Source organism: Petaurus breviceps, unplaced genomic scaffold, assembly GCF_028583685.1.
Source record: "Petaurus breviceps papuanus isolate PSGF00001 unplaced genomic scaffold, PetGlider_PUasm1.0 400, whole genome shotgun sequence".
Lineage (NCBI taxonomy): Eukaryota > Metazoa > Chordata > Mammalia > Diprotodontia > Petauridae > Petaurus > Petaurus breviceps.
In genome coordinates this window covers 3339347-3362149 of record NW_027186316.1, presented here as the reverse complement: position 1 = coordinate 3362149, position 22803 = coordinate 3339347, and the positions used below count along the sequence as shown (strand labels likewise).

At 43.2% G+C, this 22803-nt stretch overlaps 1 protein-coding gene and 1 pseudogene across 2 annotated transcripts in view; one reads left to right on the top strand and one right to left on the bottom strand.

Moving 5' to 3' along the window:
* OPHN1 (oligophrenin 1) overlaps nt 1-22803 on the top strand; it is a 278254-nt gene that overhangs the window by 37794 nt on the left and 217657 nt on the right. The window lies entirely within an intron of this gene.
* Nucleotides 20790-21637, bottom strand: LOC138170945 (PRELI domain-containing protein 1, mitochondrial pseudogene; annotated as a pseudogene).

The window sequence follows — 22803 nt, the reverse complement described above, 5'->3', positions numbered from 1 at the left end:
TGGCTCAATGTGCTATTACCTCCCCACCCCCATCCTCCCAACCTTTCCAGTTCATGCCTCAGCATCACAGCTGTGCTGTATAAGTCCCAGCCTTTCAAAGCTTTCAGCACAGTTTGTTGTCATGTCTGACCTCGACATGAGCCTCTCCACCACCAAAGAGTTGTTTTGTTTAGCTAGTCTTGACTTTTTGCATAGATATCATAGAATCACAGGGCCAAAGAGAATCTTGGAGCTCACTTAATCCTACCCCCTTGTTTAACTGAGGGGGAAACTGAGGCCCAGAGTGGGGAAGTGACTTTCTCAAAGTCACACAGCAGAGCTGAGATTGGAATCCATACCCAACTCTGACACTGCATGGACAGCACTGTCTCTGGCTGGATCTTTATATATAATAGCATGGAGCCTAGACTAGGAGCCCCTTGGCTGAAGATTGTGTCAATATTCTGTTTTCTCTTGCTCTCTTTTACCTCAATTTATATTTAGCAGAGGCTGTTAGTGAGTTAACAGAAGAAGACATTCTAAACATAATGTAGTAGAAAGTTTCCTTACTTGGAGTCAGGGGATCTGGCTTTAAGTTCTGGGCTTTGGCTGCAAGTCAAGTGACTGTGGACAAGTGACTGAAATTCTTTGAACCTGTTTCTTCATCTGTAGAATAGCTATAATCATTTTTGTGTGCCCTAGATCAGAGGGTTGTATGGGAGGAAAGTACTTTGTAAATCTCAACATGCTATGGAAATAGAAGCTTTTGCTGCTGTAATTATTACAAGACCAAGTTAACACTATCTGTAGAAATATTTTCTTTTTTTGCTTTTTGGAGGGGGGAGGGCAGGGCAATTTGGGTTAAGTGACTTGCCCAAGGTCACAAGGCTAGTAAGTGTTAAGTGTCTGAGGCTGGATTTGAACTCAGGTCCTCCTGACTCCAGGGTCGGTGCTCTATTCACTGCACCACCTAGCCGCCCCTGTCTGCAGAAATCTTGCCCAGATGCCTCATTGGGATATGGAAGTGACCCTGCATGGCAGTGGTGGTAACATGTTAGAGTTGATGGAACCTCTGTGTTGCTGCCAAAATCCTCTTTCTAAAGCACAGGTTTGACTTTGCCCTTCCCTTGCTCAAGAAACTTTCCTGACTCCCTATTGCTGCTATCATAAAACACAAGTTTTACAGCTTGACTTTTAAAGCTCTTCACTATCTTTCTTCAGCCTGCTTTTTCCAGCTTTTTTCACATTACTCTCCTTTGTCCACAGTGTCCTAGCAAAACTGACTTACTTGTTACCCAACCTTCCCATTCCTTTTCCAGCCTTGGTGCCTTTCTTCCAGGCTGTCTTGAATCCCTGGTGTCCTTCAAGGTTCAGTTCATGTGTCAACTTCTATTTCATAGAGGAAAATTTTACCCCCATATTTCTTGATCCTATTATTGTTAGCGCTTTAGTCCTATTCAGATAATCGTATATGTTCTTATATGGATACATGTTGCGTCCCCCTGGTAGAATGTAAGCTCCTTGAGGGCAAAGGTGGTATGTGTTTTTTCCTTTGGCTTTTTACCTTCAGCACCTAGGACAGTGTTTTACATATATTGTTGTTCAGTGGTTTCTGTTGTGTCTGACTCTTTGCTACCGCATTTGGGGTTTTCTCGGCAAAGATACTGGGGTGGTTTGCCATTTCCTTCTCAAGCTCATTTTACAGATGAGGAAACTGAGATAAACAGGGTTAAATGATTTGTCCAGGATCATACAGCTAGTTAGTGTCTGAGACTGGATTTGAATTCAGGAAGAGGAGTCTTCCTGTCTCGAGTCCCCTGCATTCTATCTACTGCACCACCTAGCTGCCCTTACATATAGTATAGAGTTTGAATAAGGGCTTGTTGGATTGGATTATATGGAGGATGGCAAGCAGAATGGTTAGGGACCTGGGAACCATATTATATGTGGATCTCTTGAAGGGAACTGGGGATGTTTCTGGGGAGAAAAGACTTATGACAACTTTGAACAATTAGAGTTGCTCCAAAGTGGAATGGACAAATTCAGATGGTATTAGAGGTTGTCAAAGTAGGGGCTGGATGATACCGATATTGTAGGGGCCCCTAAGTCAAGTACTCATTGGATCATCTTAACTTCTGAGACTCCTTCTTATGTTCTGTGATTGTCTGGCCCTATGGAGTATGTGGATCACTGACATATCACTTATTCTACTTGGTTCCAGAGAAAGAGTTGGAAAAATGGGTGGAAATTACCAATCCATATTTGATTGCAGCTCAACATGAGGGAAAAAAAAAAAACTTCTTACCAAGTCAGACTTTCCAAAAGTGGAATACAAAGTAAGTCCTCTCTTATTGGAAGTTTTCTAGTGGAGGCTGGAAAATGACTTCTTGGGGATAGCGCAGGGGTGGGGAACCTGCAGCTTCAAGGGCACATATGACCTTCTAGGTCTTTGAGTGTAGCCTTTTGACTAAGTCCAGGTTTTATAGACCAGATTCTTTTATTAAGGGGATTTGTCCTATAAAGTTGGGATTCAGTCAAAGGACTGCCCTTGAGGACCTAGAGGGGATTTGTTCTGTGAAGTCTGGATTCAGTCGAAAGAATGCACTTGAGGACCTAGAGGGCCACATATAGCCTTGAGCATGCAGGTTCCCCATCCCTGGTCTAGAGGGAATTCCTGCTCAGATATGGGTTGGTTCCAAAATCTTCAGAACTTTGAGGTCATTTCCTACTCAGATTCAGTAATAGAGACAATTTAACTTTTTAGTGTTAGCTAAACAAATCTGTTGCTTGGCATGTTGGGAAATGAGAGTGGCAGTGCAGGTTAGTCAAAACTTGGGGTTGATAATGGTGATCATCATATTAATAATAGCAATAACATTTATGTATCATTTTAGAGTTTGTTGTGTGTATTGTCTCATTTGAGCCTCATAACAACCTGTGAAGTAGATAGTACTGTTGCCCCATTTTATAGATGAGGAGACTGAGTCTTATTTGACTTGTTTTCTAATGAATCACGAATATATTGGAAAGGGATGAAGTCTTGGAGTAATGGCGGATTAGATTATAAGATCACATGATCATAGATTTAGAGCTAGAAGTCAAACCCTGTTATTTTACTAGTGAGGAAACTGAGACCCAGGCAGGTCTATGGTTACACAGCTAGTAAGTGTCGTTGATGTTATTTGAACTCAGGTCTTCCAGAGTTCCAGTCCAGATAATGCTCTCTACTGTGCCTTGATGTCTGTGAGTAACTGCAGATATTGCTGCCTTTTTACCATAGCTTTCTGCCCCTCTTCCAGCAACCCAGGTCAGTGAGTTTTCTCATGCTTATTTCTCCTACATTTCTCTTATTGTACATGGGCAGGATCCTTTCTGTTGGATACCCATTTCTGGTTCCATTTTCTTCTTCCCAGTTTTCTTTTCCTTTCCAATATGATAGGAAAAACTGATGGGGGTTGTAAGAACGGAAAGGCACACACCCTTTGCACGTGCCCCAACACATGAGAGATCCTAGCCTAGGATGTTTGGAGTTTTCATCACCAGCCCTTTAATTAGTTTCAGCCGCAGGCTGTAGTGAGGTTCCCAAGAACTTGAAGCCAACGCATTTTTTTTTTTTTTGCGTGGAATCTTCAGGCCCACAAAGCATTCTTCAATCCTTCTCATACTTTTCAGTGTTACTACAATGATGATACATCTGATGGAACTTAGCACACCAAGGAGAATCAGAGCGCTGACTAGAAGGAATGAATGAACTGCCCAGTTTATTCATTCCATTCATTCAAACAGTTCAGCAGAGTGGCTTTGGAATCAGGAAGACAGGGGTACAAGTCCCAGCCCTAATAGTTTCTGTCTGAATGACCCTGGGTAAGTCACTGAACTTCTCAGTACCCCAGGCAACTCTCTGAAGACTCTGAGTTGCCCAGCAGGTGTCAAACTGCATTAGTAGGGGGCATTTTCTCCCTGGCAGTTTCTTATGTTAGTGAAATCACAGGTTTGGTTCCCCTATTTTTGTTGGTTGTTTATTTTGCACTCACCTTCATTTCCAAATATATTTCTTCCCCTTTCCTTCCCCAGCAAGCCATCTCTTATGACAAAGAATACCAAAAGGGCAAGGAAAGGAAAACCATTCAGTCAAACTAACCAACCTGTCAGACTCAGCTGATAGTAAATGCTGTGCCCTGCCTCCAGAGGCCTGGCACCTTTGCCGATAAGGGAAGGAAGGAGGTTTGCTCATCTTCTGAGCTAAGATTGGCCATTATAATCACACAGTGCTCAGTTGGGTTTTTGCTCTTGCTTTTTCTGTTTACGTGATTGTAGTGCTGTGAATTCGTTTCCTGGTCCTGCTTGCTTCCCTCTGCATCAGGCCCTCCATAGCTTCCTTTAAGTCCCAACCAAAATCTTGCTATCCACAGGAAGCCTTCCAGAAGCTCTCCTCATTCCAGGGCCTTCCCTCTGTTCATCTCCTGTATAGCCTACATATCACCTGCTCCCTTTGTTTACTTGCTATCTCCCTCATTAAATTGCAATCCCATCCAGGCCAGGGACTCTTTTGCCTCTTTTTGTATCCCCAACACTTAGCACAGTGCCTGGCATGGCACTTAATAAGTGTATATTGACTGATTTCTTCCCATGCTTCTGAATTCATCACATTTATAGTTTCTTATGGTACAGTAACATTCTCTTACATTTATGTACCACAGATTGTTTAGCTCTTCCCCAGTCTATGGGCATCTTTAAACAAACATTTGTGAAGCTACTTTGTGCAAGGTGCTGGGGATATAGAAAGATAATTAAAACATGGCACTTACCTTCAAGAAGCTTGTAGGGAGCTGGGAAAGTTAGAGAGATTATACAAATTATAAATGAAAAGTCAACAGGAGAGGTACAAAGGGCAGAGAGAGATCTGAGGAGGGAAAAATCCTATCTCTCTAGGGGAATAAGAGAGAGTTTCATGGAGGAGATGCTATTTTACTTGGTGTAATGCCATGCACAGAAGCTTTCCAGAAGAACTGCTACTGTGAACAGCTTTTTTTTTAAGGTTCTGATTACTCAGTATAGTGATCACTCTGTTTATTCCATAACAAAAGCAAAACATCCATGAAAAATCAAGGTACAGCATAATTCAAAATACAGCATTCACCATATTTCAACTGATCACAGAAAATCACAATATAATATTCACAACATAGTCTCAAAGTAAAATAGTCACTCTTAAGTTAACTCAATCAGTCACTTATCAGATAGTCTCAAAGTCTTCCACTCTTGGGGCAAAGTCTTGATTAACTCAATTAGTCACTAATCAACAATAAAGTACTCAAAGTACAATCAGTCACTTATTCAGTAAAGTCTTACTAAGTATCATACACAAAATCCTCCACCCCTTAGGTCACTAGGAAATTATGATTCCATAATTACTCAGTACCCAAGGAGAGGTCTTTTCTTCATCTTGACTTGGGGCCTGTTCTCATATTCCCTGGATCCCCTTCCATGGTCCCAGATTCTACCTGGATTCACCAGACTGTCACCTGGATTCAATGGCAGATAGCTCCCAGTTCCTTGACCAGCTCTCTGGGGGGGTCCTGCTCCACACTGGTGTTCATAGGGTCTGGTCCATGTCATCTCCTTCACCATTTCTGCTCCAAGGAATTCAAGGCTCAACCAAGCCACAAACAAAATCTCAGCATCCTGGTCATGCTTCAGTCCCCTGGGCTCCTGGGCTCCTGGGCTCCTGGCTCCAGGCTCTGGGCTGCCATTCAGAAGAAGCTCCACCAAGACAAGTTTTCAGGACTCAGTTCTCCATTCTCTCTTCTGTAGCTGTTCTGCCACCAGATCTCAGTCTCAAGGAAATTCTGACTGTGCCTCTCTGGGGCTTTTCTTATATACACAGTATTACCTATTTCCTTCAGCCAATTTCCTGGTCAGTAACAGGAGACAGGAGTTCATACCTTCTGTTTCCCCAACAGAGGCTTGATCAGTTACTAAGTGTTAAGTACCTGCTATTTCTGCCAATACAAAGGGGACTTCAAATTCAAAATTACATTACCATTACACTTGGGGAAGTTACACTTGGGGAAGAAGGAGTGAATAGTAGATAGTTAGGAACTTGATTCAGTAAATATTGATTACTGCTTTTTGGAGGGGGAGAGGCAGGGCAATTGAGGTTAAGTGACTTGCCCAAGGTCACACGGCTAGTGTGTCAAGTGTCTGAGATCAGGTTTGAACTCAGGTCCTTCTGACTCCAGGGCTGGTACTGTATTCACTATGCCACCTAGCCACCCCTATATAGATTACTGGGGTAAAAAAAAATTGGCAAATATACATGTGTGTGTGTGTATGTATAAATATATGTGTATATGTATATTTTACACACACACACACAGAATTATAGGCCAGTGAATTTGACATTGATTCCTGGCAAAATTCTACAACATATTAAAAGATTTGTTATGGAACATCTAGGTGATTGTGGTCACAGAAAGCCAGTGGGACATCGAGAACAGGTCCTCCCAGATTTGTCTTTCCCTTTTGATAGGTTTACTAGCCTTGGTAGAGTGAGAGAATTCTCTAGAAATAGTTTACCCAGAGCAAAATCTCTTGGGTTTTGGGGGTATAGGGAGAATGACTGACGTCTTCAAATATTTGAAAGACTCTCATGGGAGAAGGATTAGCTTTGTTCTTCTTAATGCTGGACTACAGAACTAGGAGCAGTGAGCAGAAGCTGCCCACTGGTAACTTTGGGCTCAGTGTCAGAATAATCTTCTGAGAGATCAGAGCTATCCCAAGGTCAAATGAGCTGCCTTGGGACATGACCCCAGCGCCCCTCCCTCTTCTGAGGGTCTGGAGAAAAAGCTGGATGGATACTTGTTGGAAATATTGATGAATACAGTCTTGGTCTAACCTGACACCTGAGGGTTCCCCCACCTCTGATCCCCCAGTGACTCTGAGGCTAATTTCCTACAGGTAGAAACCTTCTTTTAGCGACCCAAGGTCAAGCAACCTTGCTTATTTAACCATTTTAGCTCCAGTGTTCCAGTAGGTGTATTGTTGTTTGGCCTGTGTTTTCAAAGAGGGCCGGGTGGGTAATTGCAAAATAGAGGGCATAATTAGAACCCCAAAGACCAAACCTCATCATTTCCGAAAATGAAATAGCTCCCAGCCCTCACAAAAACAGATATAAAGCATCTATAATTCAATTCCTTCCCTACCTCTCATTTGTCTGGGCTGGGATCATAAGTGTTAGAGCTAAAAGAGACTTTATTTTAAAAAAAATTTTTCTTTTTTTATATCTATTTATTATTATTTTTTAATGCTTTATTAACTTCTGATTTACATCATTCGTTTCTGCCAGATTTTGAGTTACAAATTTTCTCCCCGTTTTCCCCCTACCCACAGCCCCAAAATAGCAGTCCCACAGGATATCCTCCAATCTACTCTCTCCCATATTTTCTCCATACCCCTTTCTACTTTTCTAGTGGACCTCTATGCCCCAGAGCCTCTATATCTTATTTCCCAATTACATGTAAGATGGTATTAATAATAATAAATACACACACACACACACATATATATATATATATACATATATATTTGAATATTTGATTTTAAAACTTTCAATTCCAGATTCATTCCCTTCCTTCCTTGTCACCCACCCTTACTGGGAAGATAAGCAGTTCAGTATAGTTCAGTATATATATCATACATGTGTGGCTAATGCAAAACAGTAACCTAGTAGATATATTGTAAAAGACTGACTATATTTCCCACCCTCCTATCCCACCTCCCACTTGTTCTATTCTCTACTTTGATCCCATCCCTTTTCAAAAGTGGTTGCTTCCAACTTCCCTCCCCCAAGCCTGCCCTCCCTTCCATCATCCCCCCTCTCATCCCCTTCCCCCCTATGCTCCTGGAGGATGAGATACCCTATTGAGTGTGTATTTCACTCCCTCCTCAAGCCAGATTAAAAGGGAATAAGGTTGACCCATTCCCTTTTGCCTTCCTATTCTTGTAACCATTTTCTCTTGCCTCTTCTGTATGAGATAGTTTACCCCAATCTGTCTCTCCCCATCTCCTTTCATTATATTCCTCTCACCTCTTAATTTCATCTTTTAAGTATCATCCCTTCCTGTTAAATTGGTCCTGTGCCCTCTATCTATGTATACCTGTAAACATATATACACACATTCACATATGTATTCAAATGCCCATATAGCCTCATATGTAGACATATATATATATATATTTCTAATCCCTTCAACTACTGAGAAAAGTCTCATAAGTTACAATGACTGTTTTTCCATGTAGGAATGTTAATAGTTCAACTTTGATAAGTTCCTTATGATTTCTTTTCCCTGTTTACCTTCTCATGCTTCTCTTGCTTCTTGAATCTGAATGTCAAATTTTCTATTCAACTCTGGTTTTTTCAGCAAGAATGCTTGAAAGTACTCTATGCCACTGAATGACCATGTTTTCCCCCTGAAACATGATACTCAGTTTTGTTGGGTAGGTGACTCTTGGTTTTAATCCCAGCTCCTTTGACCTCTGGAATATCATATTTTAAGCCCTTCAATCCCTCAGTGTAGAAGGTGCCAGATCCTGGGTTATTCTGATTGTGTTTCCACAATATTCAAATTGTTTCTTCCTAACTGCTTATAATATTCTCTACTTAATCTGGGAATTCCGGAACTTGGCTATAATATTCCTAGGAGTTTTCTTTTGGGGATCTTTTTCAGGAGGTGATCGGTGGATTCTTTCAACCTCTGTTTTGCCCTCTGGTTCTAAAACATCAGGGCAGTTTTCTTTGAGAACTTCCTGGAGGATGATTTCTAGGTTCTTACTTTGATTATGGCTTTCAGGTAGTCCAGTAATTTTTAAATCATCTCTCCTGGATCTATTTTCCAGGTCAGTGGTTTTTCTCATGACATATTTCACATTGCCTTCTATTCTTTCATTTGTTTGGATCCGTTTAACAGCATCTTGATTTCTCATAAAGTCATTAGCTTCCATTTGCTCCAATCTAATTATGAAGCAATGATTCTCCTCATTGAACTTTTGAGATTCTTTTTCCATCTGGCAAATTCGGCTTTCTAAGGCATTCTTCTCCTCATTGCCTTTTTGAGCCTTCTTTGCCATTTGAGTCAGTCTGTTTTTTAAGGTATTATTTTCCTCAGTCAGGCTGTTGACTCTCATTTAGTAATTTTCTTGCATCGTTCTCAGTTCTCTTCCCAATTTTTCCTCCACTTTCCTTATCTGCTTCTTAAGGTCCTTGTAACAGCAAGCACCCCAAGCATCCTCAGGGTTGCTGCCACCACAGGTTCTTGGATCTGCTTTGATAAAGGAAAGCAACTCAAAATGGGTTAACAAGCTTACTTTAATCAGTCAGACATATATCGGTTACCTTGTTCAGGGGAAAAAGGTCAGCACCCCGAACTTCAAAGTATACAGGCAGAATTATCAAGACAGAAACAGATCAAGTAGACAGCTTTCCAAACTGTCCAGCCATTACATCCATACCCAATCAACATCTGGGTTTCAACATCTGGGTTTTTCAAAGTCGGGGGGGCTCCGGACAATGGCTTCCCAGAATCCATATCAAATCACAGAACACTTCTCAAAGTGAGCCCCCAAAACAAAGCTACACATCAGGGCTTATATAGCCTTCTCCTGGCTCAGAGAATGTAACAACCTTCTGGACCCACTGGCCAATCAAGAAGTATCTACTGAAAAACAAGCCTCCCACCCAGGTGCACTTTAGCCTAGGGGCAGGGAAGATCTTCAAAATTTACATTCCCATTACAGTCCTCTATGGCCTGTAACCAGCTTGTATTTTCCTTTGAAGCTTTTGGTGCAGGAGTTCTGACTTCACTGTTTTCCTCCTGTTCCATGCTTTGCTCCTTTTTGTCCCCAAAATAGGAATCTAATGTTGGATTCTTCTGTTTGTTTTGCTTCCTTTGCCTGGTTATGTTGCCACTCAATTACATGACTTTTGGGCTTTTTGCCACAGTAGGACTCTGCCACCAGACAGGGGAGCTTTCGTTCCAAATGCTGGGATTTTCTCAGCTGCCAGAGGTATTAGATGGGTGCCCTCTCTGAGATCTCCACACGCTCTGGCAAGCTGGACACATACCCCAGGATCTCCACCCTAGACTGCAATCCAGATCCAAGCAAGAGCGATTACCCCTCAGACTGGTGCTTGGTCCCCCTATACTCTGCAGGCCAGGAGCTGAAGCTGCCACGTGGGGCTGGCTGGCTGTGCGGGCCTCTCAGTGGCTTATCGTCCCGGGGACAAAAGCCACGCACTCCCACTTACTGGGTCCGAAAGTCCAGACTGCACTGACCTCTCACTTTGTCCTTTGCATCTATGTGTTGATAAATCTGGAAACGGCCACAGCTGCTGCTGATCTGGATTCCCTCAGGCCGGTGGCTGGTCAGGCCCGCCCTGGGGCTAAAGCCTCGGTGTGGGCCTGGGCTCGGCTCCCAGAGCGCTGTGCTGGATTCCTGCCGGCCTGCCAGGGTGTCCTCAGTGGGAGGTTAGCTTTTCTGTGTCATTTTGTGGGTTCTGAAGCACCAAAGTTTGTTTAGAGTCCCCTTTTTACATGGATTGGGGAAGGTGGAAGCTGGAACTGCGGGTAGGTTGTGCTTCTACTCTGCCATCTTGGCTCTGCCCCCTAAAAGAGACTTTAAGGGTTGTCTAATTCCAACTGCTTCTTTTTCAAATGGGAGAAAGCACCGTCCAGATCGGCTGTTAAAGTTGTTTCAATCTAGTCACCATTTAAGGACTTCCTAATGCTTCCACCTTTCCCAAAATACTTTCTTCTACTTGGAATCCTCAGGAGGGACCTGGCCAAATGATGACTTCTTAGCAGTATTGTAGAGGGTGTGCTTGTTCAAGGATAGTTTTGGAGACCTTTTAATGCCCCAGTCCTGAGAGATAGGATCATGTCTCTGGGAAGTTAAATTAGGCAGCAAGTATTTAGTAGGCATCTGCTATCCAGGAACTAGTATGCTAAGCATTGAGGCTACAAAGAAAGGCAAAAAACAGTCAAAGGGGTCCATGGGACAAAACCATGTAACATTATCTCATCTGATCCCCATGAAACAGCTATGTAAGGTAGACACTGCAGGTGCTATCCCTGTTTTGTGGATAAGGAAAACTGAGACCCAGTGACCTGCCTGTTGTCACATGGCTAGTAAGTATCAGAACTGGGCTCTAAATTCAGGTCCCTGCTGACTTCAAAGTCAGGCCTTGTTTTCCTTTGCCCTCCAGGACTTGTGCAAGGATATGCAAAAATATATATTAGGTGATTTGTGGAAAGAGGCATTAGCAACTGGTTACAGCCTGGGATAGGGCAGCTCATAAGGAAATCTGGCTGTGCGAGCTGAGCTTTAAAGGGCACTAAGGATTGTCAGAGGTGAGGAAGCTGAGAAGGGAGTTCTCCTATGCCATGCTAGAGATATAATATGGCCTAGATAGCTTCTTCAAGTCCCTTCCAGCTCTGGATGATGTTACTAATAATTGCTAGAACGTATATAATGCTTTACTTTTCCAAAAGCACTTTACATATTACCTCACATGATCCCCATTACAACCTTAGGAGGTGGGGGCTATTAGATCCCCATTTTACAGATGAGGAAGCTGAGGCTGAGTGAGGTTAAGTGACTTGCCCAGGGTCACACAGTAAATTTCTGAGACTGGATTTGAACTTGAGTTCCTGACTCTAAGATCCACTGGACCACCAAGCTGCCTTAGATCTAGGGTTCTTTGAGTTTTAAGGTTCCTCCCAGCTCTGTGTGTTCTATCTTGTTCAGCCAGTAGTGCCGGAGGTGAGATTCCAGCACATGTCTCCTGACTCCAGGCCCAGCATTCTTGTCTGTTTTATGCCAGCCCAGACAGGGAAGCTTAGCGGGCATGGGCAGAGCTTTCTCCTCCCATGGCTCTCTTTCTCAGATCTCTCCAATTCAGCCACGAATTTGGCTTCAGTATCTCTGAAGGACTAGAGTTGGTCTATCATGGTTGTTCTACTCGTTCCCCTCAAGGTGACCGTTAAGCATCTTGGTGCTCCCTTGGGGCTTGAGGCCATCCACTGTCCCCTTTCCCCAATTCTGGCTTTGAAATGAACTCTTCTGTACAACTAGGCCTTGGCCAACCTGTGCAGTTCTCTGAATGGCAATGAGTTCGGCAGTGGCACAAACCTGACACGTAGAGTCCAATTTCCTGAAGTACATGGCTCATCAAGCAACCCCAAGGAAAGCAGGGCCTCCTCTGTCTAATCACCCCGCTCTCTACCTGGCCACTAGGGACTACATGCCTCAACACCCATTCCTCCAGGGACCATTCAACTCACTTTTGCTGCTTGGCTATGGTGGGGAGTCAGTGGAAATTCTTCCCTCTGACCCCAAATTTCTATGTCTTGCCTTGGAAACAGTAACCAGATGAGTACTACCATTGTTTCTAGGGAGAGAATGCATCGCATTATGGCTCCACTCACCATCTTTGTGATTCCCCAGACCAAAATTCCCTTCATTCGTCCCTATTCTCCAATATGGGTTGCCTCCTCCATCAAAATGTAAGCTTCTTGAGGGCAATTTTGGTCATTTGGCTTTGTATATCTGGCATTTGGCACAGAGCCTAGCATGCAATGCATGCTTATTCCTTCATTCAAATTACACATGATAAGGGGTGGCTAGGTGGCACTACAGTGAATAGAGCATGGACCCTAGAGTCAGGAGGACCTGAGTTAAAATGTGACCTCAGACACTTGACACACTAGCCGTGTGACCTTGGGCAAGTCACTTAACCCCAATTGCCCTGCCTCCAAAAAAAAATTATACATGAGAATGTCAGTCATGATAGCTCCCTTGTTTCCTGACTGCTTGTTTTCCTCATGCTCTCTGAATGACTTAGGGTGATTACCCTCATTTTATAGATGAAAATCTTGAAGCTCAGAAAAGGTAGGTTAGTCACTAAGCATTTATGAAGCACTTTCTATGTGTCAGGCACTGTGCTAAGTGTTGGGGATACAAAAAGAAGCAGAAGACAGTCCCTGGGGGCAGCTAGGTGGTGCGGTGAATAGAGCACTGGCCCTGGAGTTAGGAGGACCTGAGTTCAAATCCAGCCTCAGACACTCAACACAAAAACTAGCCATGTGACCTTGGGCAAGTCACTTAACCCCAATTGCCCTCCAAAAAGCAAAAATATTAAATAAATACATATGTATTATGGAGCGGCCAGGTAGCACAGTGAGTGAGATCACCGGCCCCAGTGTTGGGATGACCTGGGACCTAATCCGGGCTCAGACACTTAGCACCCACCCAGAAACACCTGGCCATGTAACCTTGAGCAAGTTACTTAACCCTGATTGCTTTAAAATAAAAAGACAGTCCCTGCCTTAGAAAAGCTCCCAGTTCACTAGAGGGGATTAACATGTGAATGACTATATACAAACAAGTTTTAGATGGAATAAATAGAGAATAGTCACCAAAGAGAAGGTGCTAGAATTAAGAGGGATTTGGGAATGGTTTCTTTTTTTTTTTTTGGAGGCGGGAGGGCAGGGCAATTGGAGTTAAGTGACCTGCCCAAGGTCACATAGCCAGGTTTTGTGTTAAGTGTCTGAGGCTGGATTTGAACTCAGGTCCTCCTGACTCCAGGGCCGGGGCTCTATTCACTGCAGTGCCACCTAGCCACCCTAGGAATGTTTTTTTTACAGAAGATGGGATTTTAGCTGGGACTTGAAGGAAATTAGGAAAACTAGAAGGTCAAGATAAGGAGGGACAGCATTCCAGGGATGGGGAACAGCCAGTACAGATGGCCAGAACGAAGAGTTGAAACATGTTGTTTGAGAAACAGCAAGGGTTCCAGTACCACTGGGTCTAAGAGGACATGACTTGCCCAGGGTCACACACCTAGGAAGGGAGTACTTGAATCCAGACCTTCTGACCTTCTATTGATTATATCCAATTTATCCTGTATATATCTTTTTGTTGTTGTTGTTAAATTTTGTTTTTGGAGGGGAAGGCAGGGCAATTGGGGTTAAGTGACTTGCCCAAGGTCACACAGCTAGTTTTGTGTTAAGTGTCTGAGGCCACATTTCAACTCAGGTCTTCCTGACTCCAGGGCCGGTGCTCTATTCACTGCAGCACCACTTAGCCGCCCCTATCCCATATATATATCTTGTTTGGACATAGTTGTTTTCATCAATTGTGAATTCCTTGAGAGCTGGGACTGTCTTTTGCCTTTCTCTGTATTCTTAGCGCATAGCACAATGCTTGCTACATAGTAAGGCACTTAATAAAGGTTTGTTGACTTCACTCTTTCTCCCCTGTTGCATCCCATTGAGGCACCATGGTTGGTGGGAATTCTTAGAAGGAAGAGGCAGACTTCTCCATGAAGGATCATAGTAAGAGTTGGGGGTAGGCTGGTACATTGGGCTTTCTTTTCAAATACCAGATTATGGGTTACCACCAAAGGAGGCCAATAGTGAGAATGGATAGTGCTAATTCAGGATTTTAACGAACCTCTGGGCCCCTAGGCTATGCTGGAGGAAATTGCTGCTTGGTGGAGCTACTTTTTTTGTTGTCATAGAAAATAATTTTCTGTTGAAGAATGTCCATAAAAGGAAATCAGGTTTTCCTAAGGTCTCTTTGTGGGTTGTAAGAAAGGGTTAACATCTGACTCTGAAAATTTATAGAGCTGTCATCCCCTGCATCCAGGAAACCCAGAATTCAGGCCTCTTCTTCTCAAAGCCTGAGAAGAGCTTGGATGGAAATCTGTGGGTCCCTCACCAATTGGGGGCCACAACCTTTGAGGTTATCCCCTCTCTCACAATTCACATTTCTATGGTCCCTCCCTATTTTACCCACAACCCTGTTGGAAAAGTAGTGTGGGGATTGTTATCCTTCTTCTTCACATGGGGAAACTAAGGCACAGACTTGGCCCAGTTCACCCAGTGATTGTTCTGACTTCAAGTTCAATGGGACTTCCACTTCACCATTCTGCCTCCTCATGGCCTCCTGCATTATATTGTCAAGACCCCACCCTTCTAAGACCTCCTTCTAATCGGCTCACCTGCCATCTCCCCTAATTGGGGACCCACAGAGCGGATTAACTCTGATCTGTAAAGCCAAGAGCAGAATGCAGAATTTGCAGGCACAATTTCAACACTTACATTAAAAATAGCCAAAGACATTAATAAAAGCAAGCTTTCCAGCCCCATCCCCCAGACCCTGAAGATGAAAAGTACAAACCACCATTCCAAGCTCTCATCTTAGACTGAGGCAGCTTTGGCCTTGCTGCCTTGCTTTTGCACTCAAGCCCACTTGGATTTCCATTGCTAACAGTGCAGCCTAATGGAATTTACTTTTTGTAGATTTTTAAACAAATGGTTGTTAGGGAACATTTAGTTAGAGCCAGCGTAGTGTCCTTCTTTCTCCCTCCCCCCTTTGCTTCTTTCTTCTCTCTCTACCCTGTCTCTATTCTCTCTCTTTCCCTTCACTCCTTTCCTCTCCCCCTCCTCTCTTTCCCCTTTCTGATCCCTCTTTTCCCCCTTCCCTTTCTTTCTCTCCTCTTTCCCCCTTCTCTCTTTCCCTTTACTTCTCCCTCTTTCTTCTCCTCTCTCCCTTTGCCCTTCTCTTTCCTACCTCTTTTCTCCCCTTTTCTTTCACCTCTCTTTTCTTCTTTACTACCCCATTCTCCTTCTCTTTTCTCTTAATGCTCCCACTCTCACTTCTCTATCCCATTTTGCTCCTTCTTCTCTCTTTCTCCCTCTGCCCCTTCCGCTTGTCTCTCTTCCCTTCTTTTTCTATGCTTTCCCCCTCTTCTCTCTTCTCCAGTATGTATTATTCCCATGGCCATTTCCAGACTCACATGTTGTCCATGTTGACCTGAGTTTGGCAGAAGGTTTCCTGCAGGGAAGTGTCGGGGGTGGTGGTGGGGAGAACCGGGCCTCAATGTTTGTTCTCCGTTTTGCTGACTGGGTTTCTCTTCTCTCCTCTCAACCAATGGCATCTCATCTTCTCCCGCCATCTCTGACTTGGCAGGCCAATCCCGCCAGGCCCAGCATTCTCAGTGTGGCCTTCTCCATTGGGAAGCGCATCTTTGAGGGTCTCATATGCATTGTCACTTGGCCATGGTCTAGTGCCCCTTTTTTGGTATCTTGGCTGATTCAGGCACCAGGCCTGGCTGCAGGCAAGAATGGGGAACATCTGGATTTTTAACTTCAGGGTAATTTGCTTCATTTTCCTAATGGACTGGAAAATCAGGAGCTCTTGGAAGCCTTTGTTTTTCATTGGCCCAGTGGTTACCACAATCTGGGTGTCAGAGCAGTGGAGCTGTGGGGGAAGGAAGGCCAATATTTCTAATGAGGTAACCTAAGCTCCCTCCCACTGTGAGACTGCCTGTGAACAACAGATAAAAGCAGGGGAAGCCAGAGCCTTTTGGCTGATCATAGGCTCATACAACCAGAGCCCAAAGAGTCCTCAGAGACTGAGCCCAACCCCCTGCTGTTACTGAGGAGGAAACTGAGGCCTAGGGAGCTGAAGGACTGCCTAGACCTAGAACTGGCAGGGCCCTCAAATGCCATGGACTCCAACCCCCTCCTGTTACTGAGGAGGAAACTGAGGCCTAGGGCACTGAAGGGACTGAGGTATTGAGGGAACACTGAAGGGCTTGGCAGCCAGCTATAGTTGTAACCCAGAACCTCTGAACATTTCTCCAGACACCTGTGTGTCTGTCAGAGGTTGCAGGACCCAGGAGAGCAGCAGTATGAGGAAAACTGTTTAGAGGACCAATAGTGAATGAGGCTCTTGCTGACAGAATTCCATTTCTGCAAGTTCCCAAATGGAGTAAAATCTCTGCCTTATTTTTTCTCCTTTTATTCATTCGTTCATTCAGCCAGTCAACAAAAATTTATAAAGTGCTAGATATTGGAGGGTATGAAGACACAAATGAAGTCATCCCTGCGGCCAAAGAAGGAAAATATATATAAGGTAATTTGGGGTGTGGAAAGTACTAGCAACTGGCAAGGCCCCAGGATTGACCACATAGCATAGGAGCTGAGATTGGAAGGGAACTAGGGAGCCTAAAAGGTGGAGGTGAGGAGGGCAGCCATTCCAGGCAGAGCAAAGACATTGTGACAGGTATTGGAATGTCATGGATAAGGAACAATGACTGGGGAGTAATCAGACTGGAGCCAGGGCATGAAGGGCTTTGAATGCCAAGCAGATGAGTTTGTATTTTATTTGAGAGGTACTAGGGAACCACCCTAGTTTCTTTTCTTTCTTTTTTTTTTTGGAGAGGGGAAGGTAGGGCAATTGGGGTTAAGTGACTTGTCCAAGGTCACACAACTAGTTTTGTGTTAAGGGTTTGAGGCCGCATTTGAACTCAGGTCCTTCTGACTTCAGGGCTGGTGCTCTATTCACTGTGCCACCTAGCCATCCCCACCCTAGTTTTTTGAGGAGAGGTGTGATGTGGTTTGACCTACCCATTGAAGAAAATACTTTGGGAGCTGTATGGAAGAGGTACCTGAGAAAGCAGTGAGGGAGCTACCAAAATAGAGAAGACACAGGCCCTTCCCTCAAGGAGTTTATAGTCAGTTGTCACTTTCCTCCCCTTTCTCTTCCATGCCTAGGGTAGGAATGGTGTTTTTGCTTTGCTGTGGTATCGCTAGCACTTGGCACATTACCCAGCACATAAGTAAGCACTTTAAAAAAAGTTTGTTTATTTGACTTTACTGAAGACTGCAATAAGGTCATCTTTACTGATGAAGCTTGCTTTTTCATTCAGTTAGCATTAGGGTTAGATAAAGCAGCATAAGCTCAGGTAAACCTGTAAGATCTGGGCATCTTTATAGGTCTCTAAAACATCGATTTCAGCTGTGTTACCTTGGGCAAGTCACTTAACCCCAATTGCCCTGCCTTCCCCCTTCCAAAAAGACAAAAAATGTGTAAAAAAAAATCTACCTACCCTTTATTTCCGACCCCCCCCCCATGCTTTGGGGAGTTTTTGTTGTCACTCGTTAGCAGTAATGCTGAGCTTGGATACATATATTACCATCTTGAAAAGCAGAATTGTTCTAGAATGGTGGTGGCACACACTGTGAGAGGTTGTCATTTATTTGATTGTAGAAACTCCTAACCATGACTAGCCAGAAGACCAATGCTAGAGTATGGTGCCCACCTCTACACATACAGTTGACAGACTCAAGGCACAGAGGGAGACATAGATTTTTAGATACAGCCATTAGGTGAATTTGTTTTGCTCAACTATGCCTACTTATTAAAAGTTTTGGGTCCCCCTCCCACTTTTTTTAATGGGCAGAGGGGAATTAAAGAGGAGGGAGTGGGATGGGGCTTGCCAAAAAAGGAAGAAAAGGAAAAATAAGCAGGCAATTGAAATATTAAAAAAAAACCTCAAAGAAGAAAACAGAAAGAAGTTTCAAAGAAAGCCCAAATGAGGTATAGTTTGGAAAGTAACATGTGGGACTTATTAGCTACTTTTAAAAAAGCAAGTTTTATAGAAGAGAAATTCGTGGTTTCATATACAGCCCTTTTCCTTTTGTTCTACTTGGTACATGGAAATGCTCATGGATTTTTTGATGTTTGTTAAATTCAGAATTAAAAAAAGTAAAAGCAAAAGACAGTCTCAGATTCTCAAAATGGCCATGCTGCATACTGCCTACATGATTCTGGGCAGTGGCAGTGAAAGGCTTGAACTCATTCCTCTCTATGGTCTATTGTAGCACTAAGATTCTGTGTCTATGTCTGTGTCTTCATCACTGGCCTAGAAGGAGAAGGTCCCATCTCAGCCCCTAAGGAGATATCACAAGGACTGGAAACAATAGGATAGGCTTGTGTAGTTAGTGAAGACTTCAATAAAGCCAGAGAAAATGAACAAAAATGTGCTTTTAAACTATCCACTTACTATGTATGAAGCATTATGTTAACCACTGGGGCTATAATTACAAGCCAACAATACAGTATGTTCCCTTCAGGAGCTTACCTTCTTTTTTTTTTGGAGGGGGGAAAAGCAAGGCAATTGGGGTTAAGTAATTTGCCCAAGGTTACACGGTTAGGAAGTGTTAAGTATCTGAGGCCAGATTTGAACTCAGGTCCTCCTGACTCCAGGGCCAGTGCTCTATTCACTGGGCCACCTAGCCTCCCCATGGAGCTTAACTTCTAATAGAGTAAGGCAACCCCTAAGACGGGAGCCAGAGTTGGAAAGGGTGGGGGAAGTAAAGAGAGAACTCCCACATAATTACATTACTCCCATATAATTACAGAGAGGAAAGCCCTCCCAGAGTACTCTTGCCTGCTTGTTGGACATCCCCAAGTGGACATTCCAACTCGGCATATCTATTTTGTCAAAAACTTTTTCTGTGTCTATTGAGGTAATCATATGAATTCTCTTGGTTTTGGATTGATATGGTCAATTATGCTCATAGTTTTCCTAATACTGAACCAGCCTTGCATTCCTGGTATAAATCCCACCTGGTTGTAGTGTATTATCCTGGTGATAAATTGCTGTAATCTCTTTGCTAATATTTTATTAAAAAATTTTGCATCAATATTCATTAGGGACATTGGTCTATAATTTTATTTCTCTGTTTTGGCTCTTTCTGATTTAGGTATCAGCACCGTATTTGTGTCATAAAAGAAATTTGGTAGGATTCCTTTTTCACCTATTTTTCCACATACCTTATATAGTATTGAAATTTGATTGTTCTTTAAATATTTGGTAGAATTCACTTGTAAATCTATCTGGCCCTGGAGATTTTTTCTGAGGGAATTCTTTGATGGCTTGTTCAGTTTCTTTTTCTGAAATGGGGTTATTTAAGTATTTTATTTCTTCTTCTGTTAATCTGGGAAATTTATATTTTTGTAAATGTTCATCCATTTTACTTAGATTGTCAGATTTATTGGCATACAGTTGGGCAAAAGATCCTAATTATTGCTTTAATTTCCTTTTTATTGGTGGTGAATTCACTCTTTTCATTTTTGATACTAGTAATTTGGTTTTCTTTTTTCTTTTTGAATCAGATTAAGCAAAAGTTTATCTATTTTATGAGTTTTCCCCATAAAACTAGCTCTTAGTTTTATTAACTCAGTAGTTTTCTTTTAATCTTATTAATCTCTCCTTTGATTTTCAGAATTTTTGAATTTGATGTTTAATTGGGGATTTTAAATTTGCTCCTTTTCTAGCTTTTTAATTTGCATACCCAATTCATTGATTTGATTTTTCTCTGTTTTATTCATGTAAACATTTATTCATGTAAAAATTCCTCTAAGTACTACTTTGACTGCATTCCATAAATTTTGGTATGTTGTCTCATTATTGTCATTCACTTTGATGAAATTATCAATTATTTCTATGATTGGTTGTTTGACCCACTCATTCTTTAGGACTAGATTATTTAGTTTCCAATTAATTTTAATCTATTTTTCCATGGTTCTTTATTACATGTGATTCTTATTGCTTCATGATTTGAAAAGGATACATTTAATATTTCTGCTTTTCTGCAATTGAATGTGAGGTTTTTATGCCCTAATACATGGTCAGTTTTTGTGTAGGTGCCACATACTGCTGAGAAAAAGGTATATTCCTTTCTATCCTCATTCACTTTTCTTTTCTTTTTTTATTTTTAAAGCAATTGGGGTTAAGTAACTTGCCCAAGGTTACATGGCCAGTTTTTTTTTTTTTGACAGCACTGAAAATTGATTTTTAATGATAAATTACAACTCGGACACAGGGCAGGTAATGGGACAAGAGCTGGATTGTCTATGGGCTTGCATTGTGTTGATGGTCTGCTTAGGGGTTGGAGTTTCGGGCCCAATGCCAGGTCTTCCCCAGAAGCTCTCAGCCTTGGGGTACTGGCAATCTGGGAGGGCAGCAGGGCCTTTCTGTTGCAGGGTGACTCCTTTAAACATAGTGTTACTGTTGCTGCTGCTGTTTCTTGGTGGCTGCCTTGCTAGCCAGGTCCTTGGCCTTCTCAGTAGCTGTCAGAGCAGTTTCCTTTGCCTTTTCAGTTGCTTCCTTAGCTGTTTCAACAAGTGTCTTAGAAGGAGCTTCACCTTGCCGTTTGGCCAAGATGTACTCAAAGCCTTTGATGGTCTTGGTCCCATTACTTTTGAATTTAGCTAGACCAAATTCCTGTATAGCTCTGGAGACCCCAAACAAATTGGAGGAGACCTAGGCCTCCCGGCGGATTTCAGTCCAGCCACTGTTTTCAGGGTTCACACAGTAAACACATCTTTCCTCTACCACCATCAGCCGGGCATGGTTGATGTTCCAGGTGAAAGTGGTCATGGTCTGGTTCTGTGGGTCCACGATAGAGTCCTCAAGGATGTACACCGAGTGGGCTACATTGGCAGGAAAGAAGCGCTCTGCCCAGCGGGGCATCCTGTTGGTCTTTGTTAGAAGCCACCTAGACAGCAGCTTCTGATCAGGAGTTACCTCCCGGTGCACAATATCCTCTGTCAGCACATGCTTGCTGTAGGGGTTGGGGTAACACTGCCAAAACACTGCAGCAAACACGTGGTCCCAGGAGCTCCGGAACACGCTCTGCCCCAGGAAATACTTCACCATCGTCCCAGCGGGGGTTGGGGCAGTGTCAGGGGGCGCACAGCATCTGGGGGTAAGGGCAGAGATGGGTCGCCGGGCTCGCACTCTCCGTCACCGTCCCAAAGCTGCCGTCACCGCCGCCATGAGGGGGTGTCTTTTTTTTTTTAAGCAATTGGGGTTAAGTAACTTGCCCAAGGTCACACAGCCAGGTGTTTCTGGGTGGGTGCTAAGTGTCTGAGCCTGGATTCTATCCCAGGTCATCCCGATTCTGGGGCCGGTGCTCTTACTTGCTGAGCCACCTGGCTGCCCCGTGTTTCATTGATTCTTGATGTGTCATAGAGTCATTTTCTTCTACTTTCCCAATTCTAGTTTTTAAGGAATTATTTTCTTCAGTTAGCTTTTGTGCCTCCTTTTCCATTTGGCCAATTCTACTTTTAAAAGAGTTGTTTTCTTCACTGGATTTTTTTTTCCCATTTGGCAAATTCTGTTTTCTTTTGACAGTTATATTTTTTAAGGAATTGTTTTCTTCAGCCAGTTTTTGTTCTTTCTTTTTCAAGCTGTTGAATCTTTTTTCATAATTCTCTTGCATAACTCTCATATCTTTTCCTAATTTTTCTTCTACCTCTCTTATTTGATTTTAAAAATCCTTTTTGAGTTCTTCTAAGAAGACTTTTTGGACTTGGGATCAATTCATATTCCCCTTTGAGGCTTTGCATGTAGGCATTTTCATGTTATTGTCCTCTTCTTAGTTTGTGTTTGGTTCTTCCCTGTCACCATAGTAGCTTTCTATGATTTTTTTTTGGTTTTTGCTCATTTTTAAAAGTTGAGTTTTGCTTCAGGAGTACAGGGGGTACTGTCCCAAGCTTCTTGCACTTGGAGCCAGGGGGTCTAGTCACTGACTTTCTGCCCCAGAGCTTCTGGGATTGGTGGCTTTCCCACTGCACTAGGGTGGACCAGCCTAGTTGTGCCTGTTGTGCCCTGAGTTCCAGGACTGGCAGTTTGCCTGGAGGCCTCACAGCTGGCCTGCTGTACTACTGGCCTGCTGAGCCAGGACCATGGGGCTTGGGATGCCAATCTGTGCTGGGGCTAAAAGCCTCCTGCTGGCTTACCTGGATACCACCTGTGCTGAGCTCTACTCCCAAGTCAGACAGACCTTTTCTGAAGTCCTTCTAAATTACCTTGGACCAGAAAATTGTTTTAATCTGTCTTTTTGTGGATTCTGTTGCTCCAAAATTCATTTGGAGGCTTGATTTAATGTTGTTTCAGAGGGAAAC